The sequence below is a fragment of the Quercus robur genome, chromosome 9, assembly GCF_932294415.1.
Source record: "Quercus robur chromosome 9, dhQueRobu3.1, whole genome shotgun sequence".
Taxonomy (NCBI): domain Eukaryota; kingdom Viridiplantae; phylum Streptophyta; class Magnoliopsida; order Fagales; family Fagaceae; genus Quercus; species Quercus robur.
The window spans coordinates 20406075-20421852 of record NC_065542.1 but is presented as its reverse complement, the minus strand read 5'-3'; the positions used below and the strand labels follow the sequence as shown (position 1 = coordinate 20421852).

At 32.6% G+C, this 15778-nt stretch overlaps 1 long non-coding RNA gene across 2 annotated transcripts; it reads right to left on the bottom strand.

Moving 5' to 3' along the window:
* Window positions 1-4038: 4038 nt before the first annotated feature.
* LOC126699994 (uncharacterized) lies at window positions 4039-14778 on the bottom strand. Of its 2 annotated transcripts, none has more exons than XR_007646956.1 (3): window positions 14475-14778; window positions 10733-10936; window positions 4039-4154 (listed from the first exon to the last, which is right to left on the bottom strand). It is a non-coding gene; the product is annotated as an uncharacterized LOC126699994 (long non-coding RNA). The 2 variants fall into 2 exon arrangements; XR_007646957.1 differs by lacking the exon at window positions 4039-4154 and adding an exon at window positions 9372-10231.
* Between the last annotated feature and the right edge of the window lie 1000 nt (window positions 14779-15778).

Here is a 15778-nt window from a genome sequence, read left to right as displayed (position 1 = left end):
TGCTATGTTTGTTTATATATAGATAAGATACATGTGGTTCCCAACGCTAAATTTTTTTTTTTTTTTTTTTTATGAGAAATACTGTAACTTTTATTTATGAAGAGGATAGGTACATAGCATCATGAAACACAAAAGATTCAATAAACTGTGGACATTCCTCTATCCAAGTTACAAAGTCATGAATACCCTTGGCATGGTGTGCTAAAGCATGTGCCGGTTTGTTCCCCTGCCTTCCCACGTGTTGAACTTGAAAGTGCCTAAAGTCAAGCAACTTTTGTTGAATGCTTTCCATGATGTCAACAATTGCAGCAGGTGGTGTGGTGGAGCCCGATAGAATAGTAAAAACTATGTTGGAATCAGTTTCAAAAATCACCTCAGGTATGCCTATATCCCATGCAAACGAGACAGCCACGTCCAAGGCTTTTGCTTCTGCCTCCAAGGGACCCAAAGGTAGGTGCATGTGTTGACTCAGGGCGGCAATGACTGCTCCCTCGTGGTCACGGATGACAGCACCGATACCCACTGTTCCGAGGTCGTTGAAGAGAGCTGCATCAGTGTTAATCTTGAACCATGGGTATGAGGGTGGGACCCAACGAGCATCTGATGGGCTATATTAGTTTATCAGCTAACGTTCAAAGTACGATAGTTAACATTAGTCATAAAAATCATTATCCATATGATTATTGGTACGTTTGTTAAGAGATTTTTAGTACCGAAGTTTAAGTGTTGTAGAAATATGTGTGTATTTAAAAATGTTGTAAAAATATGTATTTTTTTTATGAGAAAAAAAATACGTATTTTAATATTTAAATACTAAAAACTATTGATTAAACAATTATACCAAATCCTCCTTATATTATTATAAATAAACTAACATTGTGGGTTAGAATCTCTTTTTCTTTTTGGATGTATTTAATTTTGTACCGTACCGTCCAATACAACAAGAATTTGTCATGCCGGTACAGAAACACTTATGTTTCGTACTTGTTTAAATACCGATTCATACCGGATCGTTCCGGTCAAACGGGGATACATATCAGATTTTGGCCAAAAATGTTATAACGAACTGAAACAAAAAAAAAAAATCAAGTTTCACTTTTTAGATCTAATAATCTCTCTAACTTACTAGCACATGCTCGCATTGCCGTCGTCTTCAGTTCATTTCCGTTGAAGTTGTGGCCACCACGTTGCCGTTGCTGTTCTCCTCCACAGCTCCACCTTCTTCTCCTTCTTCTTTGGCTCACCCAGCCCAAACTATAATAGTTTTTATTTTTTTGAGAAATGATATGTCTACAATATTTTTACAATAAATCCTGAGTGGCAAATTGTTACTAGTTATTATTATTGGTATAAAAAAGTAATCTTAGCGTTAGTTTGAAATTTGAACCAATAACAATTAACCACCTGTGATTAAATATTGTAGACATGACATCCCTCTATTTCTTTTGCTTCTTCAAATGTCTTTTTGACTTGTTTTTCATTCTTGGCTTTTAGTTTTGTGTGTTTTAGTCTTGCGTGTAATGTGCCTGACAACCCACGTGAGTGTCACTTCAAAATTCAAACTTTAGCTTTTTTATTTATTTTTTTAATAATAATAAAACAATAAGTTTCAGATTTTGCGGTATTATTTTAGACCTTTTAGTTTTTAGTGTCCCTAGCTAACCGCACTTAGTTTTGAGTGTTTTAGTCTTGCGTGTAATGTGCCTGACAACCCACGTGAGTGTCACTTCAAAATTCAAACTTTAGCTTTTTTATTTATTTTTTTAATAATAATAAAACAATAAGTTTCAGATTTTGCGGTATTATTTTAGACCTTTTAGTTTTTAGTGTCCCTAGCTAACCGCACTTAGTTTTGGAGTCTTTTGGGTTAAAATTGCAAATTTTAAAGTTAATTTGCGTTATAGCTACTGTTCGAAGTTAATTGGGAATCTGAGGAGAGAGACTGAATTTCGGCAATGGCGTTGCCGAAATTCAGCCAAAAAAGATGGAGAGAGAATAAGGCTACCGAAATTCAACCAGAAAGCAGGAGAGAGGAGAGAGAATAACAAAAAAAAGTAGGAGAGAGAATAACCAAAAAGCAGGAGAGAGGAGAGAGAATAACCAAAAAAAATTTTTTTTTCCCCCACAATTTCGGTAATGGCATTGCCGAAATTGTGGGGGAAAAATTTTTTTAGGAAAAAAATTTTTTTTTTTCCCCACAATTTGCCATTGCCGAAATTGTGGGGGAAAAATTTTTTTAGGAAAAAAATTTTTTTTTTCCCCGCAATTTCGGTAATGCCATTGCCGAAATTGTTGGGGAAATTTTTTTTTATTTCCCCACAATTTCGGTAATGCCATTGCCGAAATTGTTGGGGAAATTTTTTTTATTTCCCCACAATTTCGGTAATGCCATTGCCGAAATTGTGGAGGAAAAAAAAAAATTTTTTTCCCACAATTTCGGTAATCCCATTGCTGTTTTCTCTTTTATTTATTTATTTATTTACATTTACGGCAACGCTATTGCCGAAATAAGGGGATTGTCGAAAATGTGAAAAAAAAAAAGAAAAAAAGGAGAAAAGGATTACGGCAACGGGATTGCCGAAATAGGAAAAAACATTTTCCCCTGTCTCGGCAATACCATTGCCGTAAATGTAAATAAAAAATAAAAAATAAAAAAAAAGAAAAGAAAAAGAGAAAAGGATTACAGCAATCCCATTGCCGTAATAGGAGGAAATATCTATTTCGGCAATAGCATTGCCATAAATGTAAATAAATAAATAAATAAAAATTGGGGAAAATTTTGGAAAAATAATTTCCCCTATTTCGGCAATAGCGTTGCCGTAAATGTAAATAAATAAATAAAAAGAGAAAACAGCAATGGAATTGCCGAAATTGAGGAAAAATTAAATAATTTTCCCCTATTTCGACAATAGCGTTGCCGTAAATGTAAATAAATAAATAAATAAAAAGAGAAAACAGCGATTGCCGAAAATGTGGGAAAAAAAAATTTTTCCCCCACAATTTCATTACCGAAATTGTGGGGAAAAAAAAAAATTTTTTCCTAAAAAAATTTTTCCCCCACAATTTCGGCAATGGCAAATTGTGGGGAAAAAAAAAAAATTTTTTTCCTAAAAAAATTTTTCCCCCACAATTTCATTACCGAAATTGTGGGGAAAAAAAAAATTTTTTTCCTAAAAAAATTTTTCCCCCACAATTTCGGCAATGCCATTACCGAAATTGTGGGGGAAAAAAAATTTTTTTTGGTTATTCTCTCTCCTCTCTCCTGCTTTTTGGTTATTCTCTCTCCTCTCTCCTACTTTTTTGTTATTCTCTCTCCTCTCTCCTGCTTTCTGGTTGAATTTCGGTAGCCTTATTCTCTCTCCATCTTTTTTGGTTGAATTTCGGCAACGCCATTGCCGAAATTCAGTCTCTCTCCTCAGATTCCCAATTAACTTCGAACAGTAGCTATAACGCAAATTAACTTTAAAATTTGCAATTTTAACCCAAAAGACTCCTTAGTTTTGAGTGTTTTAGTCTTGCGTGTAATGTGCCTGACAACCCACGTGAGTGTCACTTCAAAATTCAAACATTAGCTTTTTTATTTTTTTTTTTAATAATAATAAAACAATAAGTTTCAGATTTTGCGTTCTTATTTTAGACTTTTTAGTGCCCCTAGCTAACCGCACTTGAACGTATGATAATCATTATCATTACTGGTCTGCTTAGAGTTTCTTCAATTTTTTTTTTTTTTTTTTTTGTAAAAATTAATAATTTATATTTATTATAATTTAAAATTACTATATTTTTCAATTATAAAAAAAAAACCTAAAGGTGTAATGAAAAAAATATTTCACCACACATAATTCTCATTACAACCTAGGTTTTTTTTTTTTTTTTTTGATTGAAAAATGTAGTAATCCTTAATTATAATAAATGCTCTAAATTATAATGAATGTAAATTATTAATTTTTACCAAAAATTTGAAAAGCCTCTGAGCACGCGTATGAGCGCGTGCTGGTTAATTATTCTTTATCATTATGCTAAGACAAACTTTTCACATTAAAAAAAAAGGACAATATTAAATTTCATATAATAGGATATTTACAAAAAATGTTCATTAACAACTGCTTGATAGATTGACTACCACTTCGCTCCCCTGAATTCATCCAATGTACCTGCCATGCAATTTAACAAAATTGTTGATATATCTGTAAACACAAATTTTTCCCAACTGTAGAAAATTAAACAATTGAAAAGAAATATGGTTTGCAAATAATAATTTGTATTGATGAATAATAAGTACAATCTCTATTTCAATTCTTTTACAAAAGAATACCCTCTGATTCTATCTTCATTGAACTTGACTCGAACAAGGAATTTTCTTGACTTTAGTTGAAAGATGGATTGAACGGTCTCCACAACAAATCTCTAGCTTTGAGCTTATTAGAGATTTATTATTCTTCAAGTATTTGAATATGAAGGCTTTTAGGTTGAAGTTCTTCGGGGTTTTAGAAGCTTGATCCGTTGAGCTTCAAGGATTTGAGATTTATTGAAGTTTATGGAGGCTTTTTCAGCTTAATTCCAATAGAACTTCAAAGAACTTATTTGAATGTTCTTTGTGTGTTCTTGAGACAGAATTTCTCCAGAACTTTGACGTTTTAGAAAAATTCTTCCCCTGAAAATGAGAGGGGATGTCCTCTATTTATAGTGATTTCAGAGGATAAGCTCCACTATGAATTGATATGCTTGAAAATATGTAGCAGATTTTTTATTGGTCCAAATTCTTCTTAGAGATAACTATCTCTATTTATCTATTTTGATAAAGATCATATTTTGATAAAGATAATAATCAACAAAGATAAATAATTATCTCTATTTAATTTATTTAATAAAGATAATTATCTACCAATTTTGAATATAAAATTTATCTTTATTTTATTTATTTTAATAAAGATAATTACCCATGAATTTTGAATAGGAAATTTATCTTTATTTTGTGGGCCAAATGACACATGACAAATTTTGATATGCCAATGTGATGCCAATTTGGATGACACATGTCATCATTTGATTTAATTAATTTAAGGACATTGATTCAGAATTTGCCATTAAATTTTGATGTGGCATTTTATAATTGGCTTAAAATTTTGCCTCCTACAATATCACCCTAAAAAAATACAAAAAATAGAGAGTAAGGCTTAAATGTAAGAAAAACAACAAACAAAAATAATAGGAGGAAGACAAAGCATCACTTAAAACACATACACTAAAATAATTAATCTAACCCAATAACCACAAAAAAAAAAAAAAAAAAAAAAAAACATAGACAAAAATATATATCATTCCCACTCTTTATAAAAGAGTCATTAATTAGAGAAAATATTAAACAATTATCAAATTGAACAAATGAAAGAAAAGATTAAAAAAGAAAAGTGTGGTCCTATTTTGTAAGCAGTATTTTCGTGGGAGTTAAAAGAATTTTATTTTTTCCTTTCAAACTCTAAATTACATAAAAGAGTAAGGTTTTTTGTTTTTTTGGTTTTTTGGTTTTTTTTTTTTCTTTCTAAACTCTAAGTTAGCGTTCAACTAAATCTTTTGTTGAAAAAAAAAATCAAAAAGTAATTTGAGTTCAAATAGAACTCATATTTTTTCTTTGAAATATTCACGTTTAGAAATATGAGTTCTGTAGGAGTGAAAGGTCAGGGAGCTCATATCTATGTATATATTGGGCCAAGGGCCTAGTCCGAGGAAGAACTCTTCCTCGACCAGGCAAGGCTAAGGACAAAGGGAATGGTCTACCATTAAGAGCGACACTCTAAACCATTCCATGGAAGATGATAAGTATTAAGAAAGAACAGGACAAAGGAAGACATGAAAATATCTAAGAGAAAACTGCTACTATTGCATTAAATGCTCTGTAATTAACTGAATCATACTTTTCAGCCTTTACAACCACTCCCAAAGACTTTAGGGAGGGGTTGATAGGACAAGTATCAGCACTATCAATCTAAATCTACACGTGGACGGTGGAAATGAGAGGAAGATAGTATAAAATAAAGGAGAAAGTGAAAAAAAAAAAAGGGGGGGGGGGGGGGGGGAGGGGGGAGCAATCTGGGTGCTAGACTTGTAACAAAGCCTTAAGAACAATATTTCAGAATCAACATTCTCGGGTAAAATCCAAGGATATCTTTCCCTAATAAACTTATGTTATCTTTCTTTCTTTACCATCAAAACCTATCGGTCGATCATCTAATTCGCAAAGATCCAAGTTTCCAACCCATTCTCTACAAGTTAATTGTATTGGGCTCATTGGACCAAGACTCCATACATTTTGGGCTTGGGCCTCAAATTGTGACCCTACAATTGGCGTCGTCTGTGGGAAAAACTGGTGTTTTAGCGATTTGAACACTCAGCATGCCAAGGAAATGCAGCGATATATCGACCGTTGGTGGAGGAGACCATTTGGGACGTGGTGCATGCTATGCGGAGGATTGCTCCATGCGGAACAATATCGGGGGCTTTTAATATCAAATACATATCTAGTGCCTCTGTTAAGGGCTAGGTTCTCACGAACATGGTGGCCGAGATTGCTGAACCCTCGTCAGGAGAAATGACAGAAGCACAGCACATAGATGGAAGATTAGTTGACACGGTCTCACTGCGTGGGATCCTTTGTCCAGAATGGTATATGTTGATGGCACTACAAATCAAGGGTGATCCGAAGTGGGGCTAGGTATGACATCTCTTTAAAGTGCTTAAACAAAACCTAACGCATGTTTGGGTCCTCGGACCAGATGCTTGGGGGAAATTAACATTACAACATCTCTTTAAATTGCTTAAACAGAACCTAACGCATGCCTGGGCCCTCGGATCAGATGCTTGGGGGAAATTAACACTATGCCATCTCTTTAAAGTGCTTAAACAGAATCTAACGCATGCCTGCATCCTTGGACCAGATGTTTTGGGGAAATTAACACTACGACATCTCTTTAAAGTACTTCAACAGAACTTAACGCATGCTTGGGTCTTTGAACCAGATGCTTGGAGGAAATTAACACTATGACGTCTCTTTAATGTGCTTAAACAAAACCTAACGCATGCCCGGGTTCTTAGACCAGACACTTCGGGGAAATTAATGCTATGACATCGTTATAAATGTTAAACAGAACCTTAGTACACGATGGTCCCCTCGGATCACTTGCTTTAAATTCCACATTTTTTTTATGGTTGTACTGTTCGCAGTATAGAGCACACGGTTATTTTCCTGATGATTTCTACATAGTTAACTTATTTAAAGTTAGCGGCTGGGTGCTACTGTTGGTTTTGATAAAGTCAGGGTGACAACTTTTCGTTACCGTCAATAGCATCAATTCTAAGTCCCATCTAAGGGAAAAATAACAACACACCCATTCATGAAATAATTATTGCAGAAAAAGGAAGGATTCATAAAGTAAAAGTGCAACCCTTTTTTATTAAAATAAAGGAAAAGTACATCATATACAAAGCGGCCTAGGCAGGCTTGTTTTAAAGCTAACTATAAAGGAGAAAGCTCATAGGAATGGTTGATCCATAATCTTGTTCTAGCAGCAATCAAGCCAGTATGGATGGTACCGGCGATGAGAAAGAAGAAGAAGTGAAAATGCTTGATCCACAATCTTGTTCTAGTAGCAATCAAGCCAATATGGATGGTACCGGCGATGAGAAAGGAGAAGAAGCAAAAACGCTTGATGGGAAACGCTTGATGGACCCATTTTCTCCTAACTACAAGATGTTCTACTATCAAGGCTGACAAACAGGAAACCTGTCTATCCTTGTCCTTGTTGATTTGCTTGATCAACCTTGGGTCGTTTTCACATCTGTGCACATATGATATATGTTGCTAGGTGAGACCAAAGCTTTGCCGCACCAAAAATCTTATGCAATCTACACTTGCTTTGGGTCTTGGCCGAAGGAGGAGGGACTTCTTTCTTGCTCGATTGAAAGGTAGGAACGTCTTTGGCCTCTACTTCCCTTGCCTTAACTGCATCATCTTAGATCTTGGCGGCATCCTAGGTTTCTGAGGAGGGCTTGGTTTCCTTGCCCTTGCCTTTATCCTTAGCTACCCCATTCCCTAGACTTTGATCACCATCTTAGCAGGGTCCCTGGGAATGCCTAAAGGGTTAAGGACTTGAGATTCCTGCAGAACTCAAGGATCTCTAAATGAGGAAGGAGGATTCCCCCAGGGTGTCTTATATAGAAGGCGAAATCTAGTGGAAATTAATTCGCCCGAAATTCAAAGAAAGAATTACGAGCAAGATAAATCCCGCTCAATTTCCAAGAAATCCTCAACCATTGGATCTGCATCACTTTGTAAAAATATTAATGAAGGCGCGCCTCGTGTACCGAGACGTCAGAAACACGACTTGGATAACTAAAAGATACCTTGCAATCAGAAGTGGCGTAAAATGGGCGCGAAGGGGTTACTATCACATTGTGATCCTTCCTTCCTCCCATGGAGAAGGAAAGAAGAATCCTGATGGGCTATTGTGGGGGTGAAAGGCCAAGGAGCCCATATCTATGTATATGTTGGGCCAAGGGCCCAGTCCGAGGAAGAACTCTTCCTCGGCCAGGCAAGGCCGAGGACAAAGGGAATGGTCTGCCATTAAGAGTGACACTCTGGATCATTCCATGGAAGATGATAAGTATTAAGAAAGAACAAGACAAAGGAATGCATGGAAATATCTAAGAGAAAGTTGCTACTATTGCATTAAATTCTCTGCAACTAACTGAACCATGTTTTTCAACCTTTACAACCACTCCTAAAAACTTTAGAGAGGGGCTGATGAGATAAGTATCAACACTATCAATCTAAATCTACACATGGACGGTGAAAATGAGAGGAAGACAGTATAAAATAGAGGAGAAAGGGAAAAAAGAAAGGGGGGGGGGGGAGCAATTTGGGTGCCAGACTTGTAACAAAGTCTTAAGAACAATATTTAAGAATCAACCTTCTCGGGTAAAATTCGTGGATTTCTTTCCCTAATAAACTTATGTTATCTTTCTTTACCTTCAAAACCTATCGGTCGATCATCTAATTCGCAAAGATCCAAGTTTCCAATCCATTCTCTACAAATTAATTGTATTGAGCTCATTGGACAAAAATTCCATACATTTTGGGCTTGGGCCTCAAATTGTAACCCTACAAGTTCAAATAGAGAATTCACGTTTAAAAATATGAATTCATATTTAAAAATTTTAGTCATGTTGGGAAATTTAGACCCTACTTGATAGAATTAATAAATTTTAAACCCAAGTTATTAATTAGATTTGTTATGAATAAAACTTATTAAAACAAACAAACATCAATATCATGTCAAAATCATGCAGCTGAAAAATAAATAAGACAAATATGATGACCTAGAAAAACCAATGAAATAAACTAGTTTCACAGTTAAAAACCTGGGGGGAAACCTTCCCGAAAAGCAATTCACTATAGTAAAGAAAAGTTTCAGATCTAGTACAAAACCTTTGTCCCTAGACTCTACAATCTCCGTAGATGAACTCACAGTAGAAACCTTCTACTGCTTCAGAACCTCTGAATTCTTTAATATATGAATGCCACCTTTTGATGCACAAATCCCAGTACATGACTAACCAATTACACGAATCCCAGCACATGACTCACTCACCAACTTGAAGAAGAATAATGTTGGCTGCAAAGTTTCACTTCATCAATAATGAAGATCAAGAAGCACTTGGTTACAAAACCCTAAGGTACAAAAGACGTAGTAGCTTCTTTCAGAGAGAATAAGGTATCAGTCATCTTTTTCATATGTTCTTCTTGTATTCTTTTATGTGACGGCCTCTAAAATAAGCCTTATATAGGTCTAGGGTTATGAGAAAAGAAACCTTACACAAATACAAAAACTTGGACCGAAAATCAGATTTGGAAATCTGAATTCCCGTAACCTCGATTGATTGGGAGGTGTTAAGGAGGTGTCGAGCTTTACACTTCGACAGATACAGCTATCGAGAAGCTATCGAGGAGCTGTCAAGCAGACAGGAGCTTTCTCGATCAATCCACCAGCTATCGAGAGGTGTCAAGATTGCGATAACAATCAACTGAAGAGCTCGATAGATAGTCTAGCTGTCGAGAGGTGTCGAGAAGCTGTCGAGCTATCTGTCTACAGGTGTTGAGCTATCTATCCAGCTTTAATGAATAACCCTTTTTCACTTGTTTCTTGATCTAATCTTCATGGCTTTAATATTAGACCTGAACAATATGTTTCTTGAAGTATTAAACACATCTTAGATCTACCCAATTACAAGTAAAGTCCGTTTTGTCAAAGGATTAGCCAATTATATAAACTAGTGACATATATTTCTAACAAGTTAATCACATATGTCTTAACAAGTCCAAATAGATATCAAATAGTACTCATATTTTTATATCCACGCTTTTAATATGAGTTCTAATATAAGTTCAAAACATTTTCATGCTATTATGAGTTATATGACTTCAAAAGGTGAATATAAGTTGTTATATTTGAACAAAACAATAGGAATATAAGAAAACGTGACGTGAAAATGTTTTTTTTTTTTTTAATTTTTATTTTTAAAGATAAGATAATGATATGGAAAGGATAATGATAACAAATTAAGGAAACCAAATACAGGAAAGCAAATACTAAATGACAACTCATAAAAGCAAATGTAATAGAGATAATTCAATACACTTGGGGTGTTCTAAATAGAGGTCATAAAAGATACTTACATTTTTGTTGCTGACTACACTTCAAGTCCAAAGTCCAAATAGTTTGTTGGAGATGGAGGACAAAACACACAAAAATCTTGAAGATCAACACCCTAGTGCAAGTTCCTCGAAGTTATACCAAAATCTTGAAGATAAACACCCCAGTGTATGTTCCTTGAAGTTTAAATACCAAAATCTTAAAGATAGGCACCCCAGTGCTCGTTCCTTGAAGAAATATGTGAAAGAAATTAATGGTGAGGTTGAAATATAAGGGGTATTTTACACAAATATTTGATTTGTTTTTAGAAATAAGAAGTTGTTCATGAATTAGAAAATCAAAATAGAAAAGACCAAAGTATATTGACATACACATATCGTTGAACAGGAGCAAATTTGAGTAGAGCAAATAGAAAAAATAATGATAATGGTGAAAAGAAGATTAACAGAATTGAGAGAATTGGAGAACTGAAGAAGAAGCAATTTGAGTTTAAAAATCAACATGAGTGTATCAGGAGTGTGGTTCTATTTTGCAGATAGTGTTTTACGTGGGAGTTTTCATTGAGAAAAATGATCCAACCAAATTGTGGTGATACGATTAGCAATTTGAAAACCAACAGGAGAGTAGTAGTGTCTAAATTTAAGGGATATGGATGAAAAGTTATAATGATAGTTTTATTGTATAAAAAATAAAGAAGAACTTTTATAATTAAATAATAATAATAATTGTTATAAAAAATAATAAATAAAGAAGAATTTATTTGAAAAAAAAAAAAAAACGTGAAGGGAGTGATCAGTAAGGGAAACATGAAGTCAAAAGAGTGAGAGAAAAAAAGAAGAATAAAAGAGTGAAAAAAATAATAATATAACCAACTTAGGGGAAGTTAGACCTGGGTTTAAAAAAAATGAAATAGATAACCAAAAAAAAAAATTAAAGGATAAAACTTAATAACAGGATAGATAACTATTTTTTGATAGAAACATGAGTTTTTTTTTTTTTTTTTTTTTTTTAATTAGGTTTTTTGTTTTTAATTTTTAAAAAGAAGTTAAGAAAATAGTTTAAATAAATTTTAATATATATATATATATATATATATATATCTATTTAGTTTTTTTTTTTTTTTTTGGATAAACTTGAGGATGTTTTTTTTTAAAAGAAATTGATTTGAAGATAACTTTTTTTAAAAGGAAAAAAATAATAATAACAAAGTGTATAGTTGTTTTGAAATTGAATAAGTGGGTGGGAGAGTGATCCTATTTTGTAGAAAATATTTTAGATGAAAGTTAAAGATATATTTTTACTTTATTATCCTTAAGTTTTGCTTCTACTTAAACGTAGGTTGTAGGGGTATTTTGGAACATACAAAAATCCGGTCCAAACAGGTACAACCCCTTAAATAGTAGTATAGATTATTATGTTACGTACTATTTAAGTATATTAATATTTATATTACTATCAACAATGGAATAACGTTTTAGTTAGAAATTAAGATATTAAATAAAATATGGATTATATTTTGAAATATTATTAATAAATTGTATGGACTTTGATGGACGACGATAGAAATAAATAATTATATACATATTGTATAAATTAGCAATAATTTTGAAATTGTACATCAGTATTAATTGATACTGAAATATTTCGTTTATTTAACTAAATTGAAACAGTCTCCGATACAGTATTGACTTCTTATTTTGTTTCTCAAAAAAAAAAAAAAAAAGAAGTTAACATTAGCCCGTTTAGTTAGAAATTTCTAATATCATTGTTTAAGTGTTATGAAAATATGTGTGGGTTAAAAAGTATTGTGGAAATACGTATTTCAATGTTTAAACACTGAAAACTGTTGTTTAAACAACTGTACCAAACACCCCTATATTATTATAAATAAGCTAATATTGTGTGTATGTTAGAACCACTTTCTCTCTCTTTTGTGTGTTTGTTTCTCAAAAAAAAAAAAAAAAAAGAATCTAACATTAGTCATAATAGAACATTATTTATATGAATTTTTAATAAATTATTTGAACATTCCATGTGAATATGTACGATAGCTACTGTGTGGGATTTTTTCCCGCGCACACTCATTGTCCGCTTTGGAGAGCCAAGCCCACACGGTTTTGTCCTCGGCCCCAAATATGGGAAGACTTTAAGTGTAGTCCCACACTGGTTGGAAAAGCGCCTCACGCATGCCTTATAAGCCCTTGGAGCAAGGCATGGTGTACCACTCGTACCTTATAAGCCCTTGGAGCAAGGCATGGTGTACCACTCGTCACACATTTGTGTGAGTGGTACACCATGCCTTGCTCCAAGGGCTTATAAGGCATGCGTGGGATGCTTCTCCAACCGATGTGGGACTGCACTCAAAGTCTTCCCATACTTGGGGTTGAGGACAAAACTGTGCGGGCTTGGCTCCCCAAAGCGGACAGTGAGCGTGCACGGGAAAAAATCCCTCACATATAGAATTTTTGTTTTTGTTTTTGTTTTTTTTTTTTTTTTTTTTGTTTTGACCCTTAAAATATAATTTTGAACACCTTGAACCTAAATTTTGTTTAAACCCAATTGAAATAAACTTGAAATATGATCATATTAGTGCTATTTTCACAATATTTTTACAATAAAGGTTAAGTGACAAATTGTAATTGACTTTTTATTTAAACCCATAACTGACATCATTTTTTTACATACCTTTAACAACTTGCCATCTTGATTTTATTACATAAATGTTTTGTCAGTAGCACTACTCTTAAAATTGCTCATTTGTTAAAAAATAAATAAACATTATCTCTGAACTCTGGCTTACTTTACTGTTGATGGTAGAATGAAACTGTTTTTTTCCTGCACTTTACTTCTTCATCAACAAAAAATAATACACCACTTGTACAACCAACTGATCTGTATTTACATCTATAATTCTTTTTTCTTTCTCTCTTTCTCCCTTCTATATTTTCTTTCTATCTAATCAAGTAGTTTAATAAGTGTTCTATAGTTTTTTGAGTCCAAAAATTCTTTTAATGCTTGCTCCAATTTCAAGAGAATGACCACATGTGTGGTTAAAAAATCCATACATTTTAAAAGAAAAATCTTATATAAGTTATTATTTATTTTCCTTAGTTTAACGTTTACTCTGTGTGTTACTATTTCTTTTTTATCATATATTTTTATTTAATTGATATTACATATGATTATAATATATTATTAATTTGACAAATATTATGGTTAGTTATTTATTTATATGCATTCTATCGTTATTTTCTTACCGATCTTTAAACTATTAATAATTTTTTTAGACTATTTTACAATATAGTTGTATTGTATACTATTTAAAATAGTGTGTTAGATTATTGTATGTAATATGACAATTGTATATACAAAAAAAAAAAAAAAAAATAATCATTTTATGTTTTACTCCCATACAACAAAATCCTAGCTCAAGACACTATAGACCTCCCTAAAAGCAAATCCTGGAGCCGCCACTGAGCATGTACTAGGAACATGCTGACCTGAAATTTTTTTTTTTTATATATATAATAATTAAATTTTTTTTATTTGTTTACCCTTAAAAAAAAATTAGGAACACCCTCAACCAAAATTAGGAACACCCAAAAATTAAAAAAAAAAAAAAAGAAAAAAAAGGCTCAACATCAATCCTAACCAACAGATTACAAACCCAATCTAATGGAAAAAAACAATGTAGCAAACCCAACATGGTAGCAAATTAGAAGTTGTCAAAACAAAAAAAAAACCTCAAATCTCTAAAATTTTTACCTTTCTTTTTATCATTCTTGCTCTGCTTTTTTCTCTCAACTCATGCTCTTCGCCTCTCTCATTCTCTCTCCACTCCCACTGTCAGGGCCGGCCCTAGACCAAGCTTCCTCCGATCTCATCTTTTTTTTTTCCCGCTGCTGCTGAGTGCTGCGTTGGGTTTTGATTCTGCAGAAGCAGAACTGAAGAATGGCTGGTTTTGAGTTTTGAGGATCTGCCTTTCTCTAGACTCTTCTAGTCTTCTTTAGATTTGTTAAAGATAAGTTTTCTCTAGGCAGTGGGCTGGACGTTTCACCACGTCTGGGCCTTTTTTTTATTTTTTTGGTTGTTAAGGGGGTGTTTGGTGAGTGTTTTCAAACAACAATTTTCAGTTTTTAAACAACATTTCACGTATTTTCACACACTTTTTTACCCACACGTATTTTCACAAAAATTTTTAAACAACAATTTTCAATTTTTAAACACACATATCAAACGGACCCTAAGCCTGCGTTTTTTTTTTTTTTTTTTTTTGCTTTGTTAAGCCCGGTATTTCTTTTTTTTTTTTTTGGTGTGTGTGTTATTGGTGCAATAGGATTTGTTTTTTTTTTTTCTGCGTGTGCCATCTTGGCTGGGCTAGGGCTCTGGGCTTGTACAGTATTGTGTTTATTTTTTATTTTTTTGTTTTAATCTTGTGTATTTATATATATTTTTTAGTTATTGTGAATATAATGAATAAATTTCTATTTATGCAGGTTGAGATTGCTAAGGTTGAGATTGCTAAAAAATATTTATTGTTCGGTGAAACTACAATAATACTTTTTATATAAATCGGGTTTTATTTCTCATTTGCTCTACACTTGAAAGTTTTTTTTTTTTTTTTTTTTTTTGTCTTTGTAAATATATTTTTTGATTAGAAATGTTTACTAGAAAATATGCATTTGAATATGAAAAACTTAAAAAAAAAAAAAAAAAAAAACTAATTGAGTCTCAAAAATGATCAGTGGATAAATTTGTTATTAGTAATAAACAAAATATAACACAAAATTTAGATGAAAATATCACAAATAAGCAAGAAATTCACCAAAAATGGATTTTAAATGAAATATATTATAATATAAAAATATTAAATAAATATTAATTTAATTAATACATAAGTATAAACAATAATTTAATTAACCAATAATTAATTGGGGGAAGCAACTAATAAACAATAATTAATAATTTAATTAACCAATGCATTATAAAAGACAAACAAATTAAATTATGTTAGGCTAAACAACAATTAATAATTTTATAATTAATGAAACAATAATATAACAAATTAA